Source organism: Myotis brandtii, unplaced genomic scaffold (assembly GCF_000412655.1).
Source record: "Myotis brandtii unplaced genomic scaffold, ASM41265v1 scaffold137, whole genome shotgun sequence".
Classification (NCBI taxonomy): domain Eukaryota; kingdom Metazoa; phylum Chordata; class Mammalia; order Chiroptera; family Vespertilionidae; genus Myotis; species Myotis brandtii.
In genome coordinates this window covers 3,800,463-3,811,442 of record NW_005354874.1, presented here as the reverse complement: position 1 = coordinate 3,811,442, position 10,980 = coordinate 3,800,463, and the positions used below count along the sequence as shown (strand labels likewise).

Below are 10,980 nucleotides of genomic sequence, written 5' to 3'. Positions count from 1 at the left end.
CCCCCTCCCCCCGCCCCCCGAGTGCACAAATTTTTGTGCACCGGGCCTCTAGTCCTATATAATAAAAGGCTAATATGCAATAGACCGAACAGTGGAACAACTGGGACAACCGAACTGAACAACCGGTTGCTATGACATGCACTGACCACCAGGGGGCGTGCTCAGAACATGGCGGGTGGTGGCGGCAGCAGGATGGTGGAGGTGAGTGGGGGCATCAGACCAAAGCAGGGTACCGGTCGCTATCATTGGGGGGTGAGCATTTGGTGGTTACTAAAATTTCTTTGCTCCTGTGCACTGCAGTACCGCCTGGTGCATGCACCTGCAGCCAGCAGCTGGCCCCATTCACACTCGCAGCCGGTGCTGGAGCTGCTGCTCACACCCACTGCTGGCACCTGGCACCAGTCCCAACGATCGCTCAGTACCATCAGTGGCTGCGAGTGGTGGCTGCTGCCCTGATCACCTCTCAGGAGCAGGGGGAAGTGGAGAAGCCCTCAGGGGCGACTGGGGCCAGCAGCCCCTGCTTGCACCTGCTGACAGCGCCGAACAATTGGGACCGGTGCTGGGTGCTGGCAGTGGGTGCGAGTGGCAGCTCCAGCATTGGCTGTTGGTGTGAGCGGGACTGGTGCCATCAGTTCATGGGAGTGGTGGCAGTGGGAGCGGGGCTGCCGGCAGAGAGGGGACCAGGAGCAAGGTGGGGCCAGGCAGGGGCATGGAGGATGGGCTGAGACCCACCCCCGTGCCCACCACAGCCTCGCGGCCCACAGTTCCTTTCAAGGTGCACGAATTTATGCAGTGGGCCCCTAGTCTATAATAAAAGTATAATATGCTAATTAGACCAGACAGCCAAACAACCTTCTGGACGTCATTCCGGACGTCCTTCTGAATGAAGCCAGGGCTGTGGGGGCTGAGGCAGAGGTAGTTAGTCGTGATTAGGAAGGCAGGAGAGTGGATAGGGGTGATGAGGCAGGCAGGCAGAGTGGATAGGGCAGCCGTGGGCAAACTACGGCCCGCGGGCTGGATCCGGCCCGTTTGAAATGAATAAAACTAAAAAAAAAAAAAGACCATACCCTTTTATGTAATGATGTTTACTTTGAATTTATATTAGTTCACACAAACACTCCATCCATGCTTTTGTTCCGGCCCTCCGGTCCAGTTTAAGAACCCATTGTGGCCCTCGAGTCAAAAAGTTTGCCCACCCTTGGGTTAGGGGCATCAGGCAGGCAAACAGGAGCAATCAGGCAGGCAGGCAAGTGGTTAGGAGTGATTAGGCAGGCGAGCAGTTAAGGGTGATCAGGCAGGCAGAGTGGTTAGGGGCAATCAGGCAGGTAGGCAGGCAAATAGTTAGGAGCCAGCGGTCCCGGATTGTGAGAGGGATGACCGACTGCTTTAGGCCCTCCTGCAGGGATCCCTGTGGGATCAGGCCTAAACTGGCAGTCAGACATCCCCCAAGGAATCCCAGATTGTGAGAGGGTGCAGGCCAGGCTGAGGGAATCCCCCCTGCATGAATTTTGTGCACCAGGCCGCTAATAGATATATATATATATATAGTGTAATTGGAAGGTACCTGCTACTTGCCTTCCAATTGCCAGGTAAGGGTATTTTAAACTATACTAAAGGTAGATAACTATTCTTTTATTAGTAATACTAAAAATGTAGATAAGTGATTTTATTTACGTTCACCTACTTAATCCAAATTTATACATACATAATCGCAGCACTGAAAAATTATCAGAAAAGCTTCATCATAAGTATGAATAATTGGCTTAAGCCATGGCAAATACTTTATACACACTTGCTACTTAGAAGAACTTTATTTTGTCCTCTTATAGGGTGAGAATATGAACACATAGGAAGTCTCTGGGTTGACTTTACCTTTGTGATATTGCTACATGACATTTGGAAAAAATTCACTTCTGAAACAGGCAAATTCTATAAAGGAATTTCCTCCATTAGAAGCCTTAAAAACAGTAATAAATATCTTAGAAAAGTGGCCATGATATTAACATTATAAGTGGCCTAAAAAGAAGTTTTGTTTCATTTAAATAATCCCCTTCCTCCCTCCCTCCCTCCCTCTCCCTTCTTTCCTTCCATTTTTTTTAGCAAATTAATGGCCAACATAGATTGAAGCCAAAATGGGCAGAGAAAACAAAATAGTGGCCCGTTTTCTACAATAGCTTCTATATCCAATACAGAGGACCTACTATGAACAAGTCACTGTGTTGGGCTTTGTACAGAACATGAAAATGAATGAGACGTATACCTAATCTTAAGATATGTACATTCTAATGAGGTAGATATGTCATGTATACAACTACTATTTATCCAATACACAAGATAATTTTTGAAGTTTTACCAAAATGTTTTCAAGAAGCAGATTGGACAGTTCACTATTGTATGGGGGGTTGAAATATGATGAAAGTGGGGAAATTCAAGAAAGTTGAAAATAGGCAGATCACCACCCCCCCCAACATTTCTCACATAATTCCTGTCATTAAAATGTTTGCTGAGATAATTTGTGATGGAGGAAGAGAGGGAGGGAGAGAGGGAAGAAGAGCATGATGGAGAAGGGTCAGTGTAAGGGTAAAATATTGGAAATGAATCTTTGGATCCCAGATAAAACTGATGCGACAGAAGGATGGCAGGATGTTGTAGGCCAGTTGTTGTAGGTCTTTGGGAAATGACAAGTAAGTTGGGCTACTGAGCCAGGTATGTGCTGGGCTTTAAGGAGGCATGGAACCAGACTATAGAAAGATCATGGACAACATGCAAAGTGGTTTGGGAATTTTTTCTAGTGGTGTCTATGGTTGGGGGTTTCTATATATCCATTTCATTGTAGGACCCTGTTAGGGTCAAGATTATGATGTGGACAAAGTGGTTCCTCTCTCTGTTGTCTCAGTCTCAAGGCCCTACTCACCTAGCTTGGGTCTCAACTTTCCCCATGCTGCCCTTTGTCTGCTCTACACCTTCCTGCATCCTACCCACTCAGGCAAGGAATGGCCCTTGCTCTGAAAACATGATGTGGGAAGCAGCAAGGGGGCAGGGGGGTGGGAAAAGCATGGGCTATGGGTTCAGGCAGACATGGTTTCCAAATTCTGGTTTTATCTTTTGGTTAACTGAACCAGTTACTCACGCTTTTTGGGCTTCAGTTACCTGCAAAATTGGGATAATGATCCTGACCTTTTACAAACATTGAGATAATACTTTACATCCATTGAACTGTCAAAATTTAGAAAGAACAAAAATAATGTTTGCTGATGGAAATACAAATTGTTATAGCCTTTTAGGAAAGCAATTTGGCAATATCTATTAAAAACACATACCCCTCAAAGCATTCCCACTCCTGGAATCTTTCCCATACAAATAAGAGCACTGCTTATAAGGATATATGGGTAAGGAACGTCTGTTGCAGCCTTGTTTGTACGGCAATAAAGTGGAAAGAAAGTTCTTGCTCATCATAGGAGAATGGTTGAATTAACTGTAGTGCATTCACACTATGGAATAGTCTGAGAACTTTAAAATGGATGAATTGGATCTACACCAAATGACTCAGAGAGATATCCATAAAGTTTTGCAGTCTCTAACAAAAGATGATACAGAAAAGTGTGTATAATATGATACAATATCTAGAAAAAAAACATATATTTAACAATGGATAAAAATTTTGAGCCTCTTATTGTCCTAAAATGTTTAAATGAATTGATTTGCTTTAGTATCTTGTGATGGAGTTGCTATTATCCTTCCTGTTTTATGGATGAGGAAGCTGAGGTGCACAGAGATTAAGCAATTTTCTCAGGGTCACACAGATCAGATTATGGCTGGAATCTGGACTCTGGAAGTTGAAATAGAGACTAGACTCTGGTCACAGAGTATATGATCAATTTATACAAAATTTTGTTTATGTGCATATATTCACAAAATGATGCATGAAAGGATGGTCCCAAAATGTGAATGGTAGTTATCTTGGGGTGCTGTGATTGCATGCTAGTTTACTCTATTCCTTATATTCTCTTTCATTATTTGAGTTTTCTACAATGAACATTGAAAGGTTTAAAGAGAATAAAATGGGGCAAAGAAAAACTTATTGTGCTTAGCAGATATCTTGCAGAAAGCTTGCAGCCTTGAGCACAGCATAACTCAGATAACCAGAAGACACCTGGCAGAGGAGGAACCAAGGATGGACCAGACCCTTACATCAGCAGAGCAGCTTGCAGCCAGCAAGGATTAATCAAAATCTATCTCTCCCTGCTCTCTTTGCTGATGCCATTCTCGGTCTCAGCCCACCTGCAATCAGGTAATTGGAATAAAATCTTTTTTGCTACATTAAGGCCTCATGTCATAGGTGCGTGACCCCAGCCCACTCTGAGCCTTTCAAACATATATTATTTAAGGAATCAAAAAGGAATGAACTCTATTCGTTGTAGAAAAACAAAGACTTGTATGCATTTCTATTTATTAGAATTTTCTTACAGAAATGTTCATGAACATTTACAAAGTTAAAAGGATATTCCTGACCAGTATAAAATTTAAAACTAAAACTAAAGAAAGGACTCAAAAAGGAGACTGGGTAAGTAAATTATGGATGGTCATTCCTAGGAATATACAATAAAGTAATGTTACACTGTGAAAATATATGAAAAAATTCATAATCTATTGTTATATTTATGAGACAGTTTCAAAATGGTTTGCATTGCAGAGTAGCCTTAAAAAATCCATATATGTATGGACAGGAAGTTTATATACCAGCATAAATCAACAAAGAATTAAGAATTCATCCTGAGGTACTGATTATAGTTACACACCAAGATTTATGTAAAACTAGAGGCCCAGTGCACGAAATTTGTGCATGGGGGAGGGGGGTGTTCCTCAGCCTGGCCTGCACCTCCTTGCAATCCTGGACTGCTGGCTCCTAGCTGCTGGCCTGCCTGCCTGATCGCCTCTAACCACCTCTGCCTGCCTGATGCCCATAACTGCTCCCCTGACTACCTGATGCCCCTAACCACTCTGCCTGATTACCCCTAACCACTCTGCATGCCTACCTGATGGCCCCTAATTGCCTCTGCCTGCCTGCCTGATGGCCCCTAACTGCCTCTGCTTGCCTGATGCCCCTAACTGCTCCCCTGCCTGCCTGATTGCCCCTAACCACCTCTGTCTTGGTCCCTGCCACCACGGCTTAGTCCGGAAGGAAGTCAGGAATGACGTCCAGAAGGTTGTTTGGCTGTCCGGTATAATTAACACGTTACGCTTTTATTAGTATAGATGTTTGCGCTGCATGTCCCTATTATTTGGAATAGAGAAAAAATTGTAAATTACTAAGTACTTTAACATTGGGACACTGGCTATGTGAATGGTGGAACAACCATATGATGAAATACTATGCCTCCAATAAAAAATCATGCCTTTGAGGAATATTTCAAGATTTGGGAAAAATGTTCCTGGTATATTGTTAACTAGTAAAACAGAATAAAGATTTGTTTTTAACAATTTAATCCTTAAAGAGAAAATGATTATAGGCTTTTACCTGTTATCCTTTTCTGAATTTATAATTATTTTACAATAAATACATATTATAAACAAAAAATAAATGTTATATTAAAATGGAATAAAACACTATCATTAATGAAGATTATGTAAGCTTGTAAGTAACAGCTGTGGAGTCACCCTTATGAAGTGGTTCTCGTCTCCCCAACCCCACACTGTCTCTCTCTCCCTCCTGAGTCTCAGGTTACTCTTTATGAAATGAAAAATACATTGTAGCTAAACATAACGCATTATGCATAGGAGACACTCTATATATGTTGGTTCTTTCCCCTTCACTGAACTGCCAGTGGGCAGCAGCTTTCATTCCACACTTCAGACTCTTTCTTTTTTTTTTTTTTTAAGAGTGTATGGGTAATTTTTGGTTTCTCTTTTTTTTATAATATATTTTTTATTGATTTCAGAGAGGAAGGGAAAGGGAGAGACAGAAACATCAATGATGAGAGAGAATCATTGATCAGCTGCCTCCTGCACACCCCACACTAGGGATCAAGCCCACAATATGGGCATGTGCCCTGACCAGGAATCAAATAGCGACCTCCTGGTTCATAGGTTGATGCTCAAACTGAGCCACTCCAGCTGGGCCACATTTCAGACTCTTAAAATCCAAAAGACCCAGGGGTTACAGGGCACCCACTCCATCAGTGCAGCTCTAGGACAGGGACAGCTTTGTCTCACTTTTGTGGGTAGAGGGGAGAATGCTTAGTAGAGGGGACACCAAGAATAGGAAGAAACATCAGCCCAAAGAAGCCTGAGGGGAATTTCGTGGGTGGGCCAATGTTTTGTTTCTCTCCCAAGATTTAGACAAGGGATAGAGATAGCATTCACAGCCATCTGGAGCCCACCACACTGGCCAAGGCTTACAGCGATGTATGGTTGGGAATATTTATGCTCATCTCTCACACACTCTCCAATCTACTTCCTCAGACGTGTAGCCTCATCCTTTCTCTTTTGTTGTCTTTGGCAAGGCTAACTTTGCTCTCTTTCTCCCTGTTCTATAGAAAATTTGACCGCTAGCAAGTCTTAAACTTAGAGTGAGGGTTAAGAAATCCTTTGCCAGGTGACATCTGACTTTATAAATACCAAACAGCAATGGCATGACTTACACAAAGCTCTAAAGGAATCCCAGCTTGCTGTGCATGTACCTGAGTATTAATTGATTTTGCCTTTATTATTAACTAGAGGCCTGGTGCACGACATTCGTCCACGGGGAGAGGGGGTCCCTCTTCAGCCTGGCCTGCCCCCTCTCAGAGAGCGGGCCTAAGCCAGCAGGTAGACATCCTCCGAGGGGTCCTTAATTGTGCTGTGGAGGTGGGAGAGGCTGCCACCACCACCGCTGTACTCGCCAGCCATGAGCCTGGCTTCTGGCTGAGTGGCACTCCCCCTGTGGAAGCGCACTGACCACCAGAGGGCAGCTCCTGCATTGAGCGTCTACTCCCTGGTGGTTAGTGCGTGTCACAGCGACTGGTCATTCCGCCATTCAGTCTATTTGCATATTAGCCTTTTATTATATAGGATGAGCATATGATTTGGTCTGGTTGAGCTTCAAATTCAAATTGGGTAGTAAAATACTAAGACAGGAGAATCAAAATGTGTTTAAATAGCTGTCCTCCCCTACCCAAGGTGCCTGGGCCTTGGCTGTGAGTGAGGATGAACTATTATTATGAGTGTTGAGACAAGTAGAATGAAGAGTTCTCCTTGAATTAAGAAGATTGACTATATTTCAAATAATAATAACTATATAGTAGTTTCAACCAGAGTACTTGATATTACTAATATGAATTTTATTCCTGTATTTATACTCCCCTTTTTGTGATTACCTCTATATTTGATAACTTAAATAGCCTTAACATTTGTATTCCTGGGTGTTTTGTTTTTTTTTAGGATTTAAAGTATAAACAGCCATTAAATCAATAATTAGAGTATTTTTTTTAAGAGTAGAGGAAGAAATCTCTCAAAAAATAAATGAAAGCAGTATTTTACAAATAACCTTAGAATTTTTATTAACCTATAGATAATTTCTTAAGCCAGCTTTACCTTGGAATTCATTTCAATTAAGTCCTGGCTGCCACATCCTGGGCAGGCACCCCTGTGTGATTAGCTTACTCATCAGTATTCCTCCTCCTCACATCTCATCCTCTCAATGCAACTCCTGCCCATCTGGGGGCTGTAATGATCATTGGAAACAGGTGTCTTCAGTCTGTAGCTCACAATCTAGCTATTGTGACATAAGCCAATCAGTAGTACCTCCTTCTGTCAGCAGCTTGCACTGTTAGCAATTACGTGGGGCACATGGATGATATGCATCCATTCTAAGTACCCAATGGGAAATATGTCTAGAACATTTGAACAAAATCATTGCGATAGAAGATACCCCCAGAAGACACTTCCTCTTAAAATTATTCAACTTTCACATACCAATTTTAATTTTTTAAAAATCTCAGCTCCCAAACCAAGGCACATGAGCCAGCCCATGTTTTGTTTGCTTGTTTTAAGCCTTGCACTCCAGAAGATGCTAGTATCCGGTGGGATCCAAAGTTATGACAAATGTAAAGCCAGACAAACCAACAAGAAAAGCTGGAAATTACTGATGAGTCTTGAAGGAAAAAGAGAGAGACAGAGAGAGAGAGAGAGAGAGAGAGAGAGAGAGAGAAAAGGGCAGTTCATTAGATTGTTTGTTCCCAACCCAAGAAGAAGACACTGGGTCAGGATCTAAGTCTGGAAGCAAAGGCAAGAGAGCAAGGGCTCCTTCAGGCTGCTTGGTCAGCAAACATGTTCTGCCTTTTAAATGGGGGAGTTTAATATGCATTTTTATAAGCAATCTTATAACTGCAGAGCTCTCATAAATAGCCCAATTGTCACCAAGGAGATATACTTCTGCATGAAACTAATAATAGTGAATATTTGAAATGAATCCCCAACCCTATTAACTTCAACTTGACCTCAATCTTGGGAGATTTCAATGGCAAATTCATTTCTTTTTTTCATTCTAAGCTACATAATTGCCAGTCAAGATAGCAGTCCTAAGCTTTCAACTAATAATCAATTAAAAACAGTGGTACAATGTCCATACAGAAGGCCAAGAGACATATGAAAAAATGCTCAAAGTTACTGTTCATCAAATATATGCAAATTAAAACAACAATGACGTATCACCTCACTCCTGTCAGAATGACTGTCATCAACAAACCAACAAATGACAAATGCTGGCGAGGATGTGGAGAAAAGGGAACCCTAATACACTGCTGGTGAGAATAGTGCAGCCACTATAGAAAACAGTAAGAAGTTTCCTCAAAAAAAAATAAAAAATAAAAAAGGAACTGCCATTTGATCCAACGATTCCACTTCTAGGAATATGTCCTAAGAAACTTGACACACCAATCAGAAAGAATATATGCACCCTTATGTTCAAAGCAGCACAATTTACAATAGCCAAGATCTGGAAACTGCCCAAATGCCCTTCAATAGACAAGTGGATGAAAAAGCTGTGGTACATGTACATCATGGAATACTAGGCAGCAGTAAAAAAGAAGGATCTCTTACCCTTTGAGACAGCATGAAGGAACCTAGAGAGTATTATGCTAAGCAAAATAAGCCAGTCAGAGAAAGATAAGTATCACATGATCTTACTCATATGAGAATCTAATGAATATATGGAATCTAATGAACAAAATAAACTGTTGAACAAAATAGATTCAGAGACATAGAAGCATGGAATAGACTGATGAATCTCAGAGGGAAGGCAGGGGTGGCGTGGTTGGGAGAGATTAACTGGAAAATTTACATGCATATATGCATAGCCCATGGACATAGACAATAGTGTGATGAAGGCCTGGGAAGGGTGGGTGCAAGGTGGAGGGGGTCAATAGGAAAAAAAGTAGGGACATCTGTAATACTTTCAACAATAAAGATAAATTAAAAACAAAAACAGTGGTACATGCTGTTTCAAGAAGGAAAAGGCAAATATTATATCCTATATGCTCTATTTGTAGTGGTTTACATGCTAATGGGGATTTTAAAACACTTTCCCCTAGATCAAGAGGTTAATGAATATTAAAAATGTATTTCAGTAAAATCCTTAAAACTTCACAATTAGTCATTATTAGGGAACTGCATTTGTAATATATGGCAGAACCCTTTGGAGTTGCCACCATTACAAATTTCATGTAGAAAAAAAAAATCCTAAAAGCATTCTGAGAAATTGATCCTGGCATGAGCAATTAATGGTGTGGGATCCTGAAAGCATCAAGAAACATCACAAACATTGCGTTTCTATAAAGGTGTGATATCTCCAAACCAAACAACTCAACAGGAAAACACCTCAGCTTCACGAACTTAAATTAGGTTCTCTTTCTTGTTTCCTAAACTCTGCCATTCAACTTCATGACATTTACAAAAAAAAATTCTTCACAGCTACATGATTGGAATGTCCAAAATTATTTACTTAGGAGGAACATCACTTTCTGTCTTTTCACTCTGACTTGGTCAGGTTTATTTCTCTGTCTAAAATGATCTTGAGTTTCTTATCGGAACCTATGTGACTATCTGACATTATTTGTATTTTTAGATATACCAAGTGATCAGGGATAAATATATCAGATAAAACCAGGAATGTCAGAACACATATCTGAGTAGATGAAGGGAGTTGCTAAGGGATTCATTTTAAAAGTGGCAATGAACAAGATAAGGGCCACTGAAATAACAGTGTAGGGGATTGTTGGGCCACCCAGATCCCCCTTCAGGAATGAGGGACTTATTTTCCCAGCAGCAGGCAGCCCTCACCCATCTCAAACCCCCTCAGTACACAGGAAACCTCATTTAGAAAAGCTCATTTACCAGGCAACATGAAACGAATGATGCAAATAGCTGTGTATTAAACTTTTAGGACAACTTTAATTTTCTAAACACCAGTTCAAGGCATTTAGAAACTATGCTAGGATCAATTGTCAAGTATGGGTTTATTTTCATAACACTCCAAACTAAAGAAATGCACTGAGCATATCCATCCAAAAGTCTCAAGTAGATCACCAGATGTCCATTTGTACAACTACAACAGAAGGGTTTTTCAGTAGTTACCAGTGACAGATATAAAATAATACTGCCTTTTTAAGGTGAAGGGATTAAGAACTGCAAATTGGTAGTTACAAAATAGTCACAGGGATATAAAACACAGCCTAGGGAATATACTCAGTAATATTGTAATAACTGTAAGTGCCAGGTGGGTACTTAAAATATCAAGGGGAGCACTTTGTAAAGTATAGATTGTCTAACCACTGTCCTGTACACCTGAAACTAACACAAAATAATACTGAATATAAACTGTAATTGAAAAATAAAATTTAAAAAATAGATACCAAAAAAGAAATAAAATAATGTTACCTTTTTGTGTGGGGAAAGACAAATGTTACCTTTAGTCAGGAGGGAAAGAAAATATTATATATATAT

At 41.1% G+C, this 10,980-nt stretch overlaps 1 protein-coding gene across 3 annotated transcripts in view; it reads right to left on the bottom strand.

The window, feature by feature from the left end:
• Window positions 1–10,980, bottom strand: part of MACROD2 (MACRO domain containing 2) — a 1,947,520-nt gene that overhangs the window by 119,224 nt on the left and 1,817,316 nt on the right. The gene's annotated exons all lie outside the window — the stretch shown is intronic.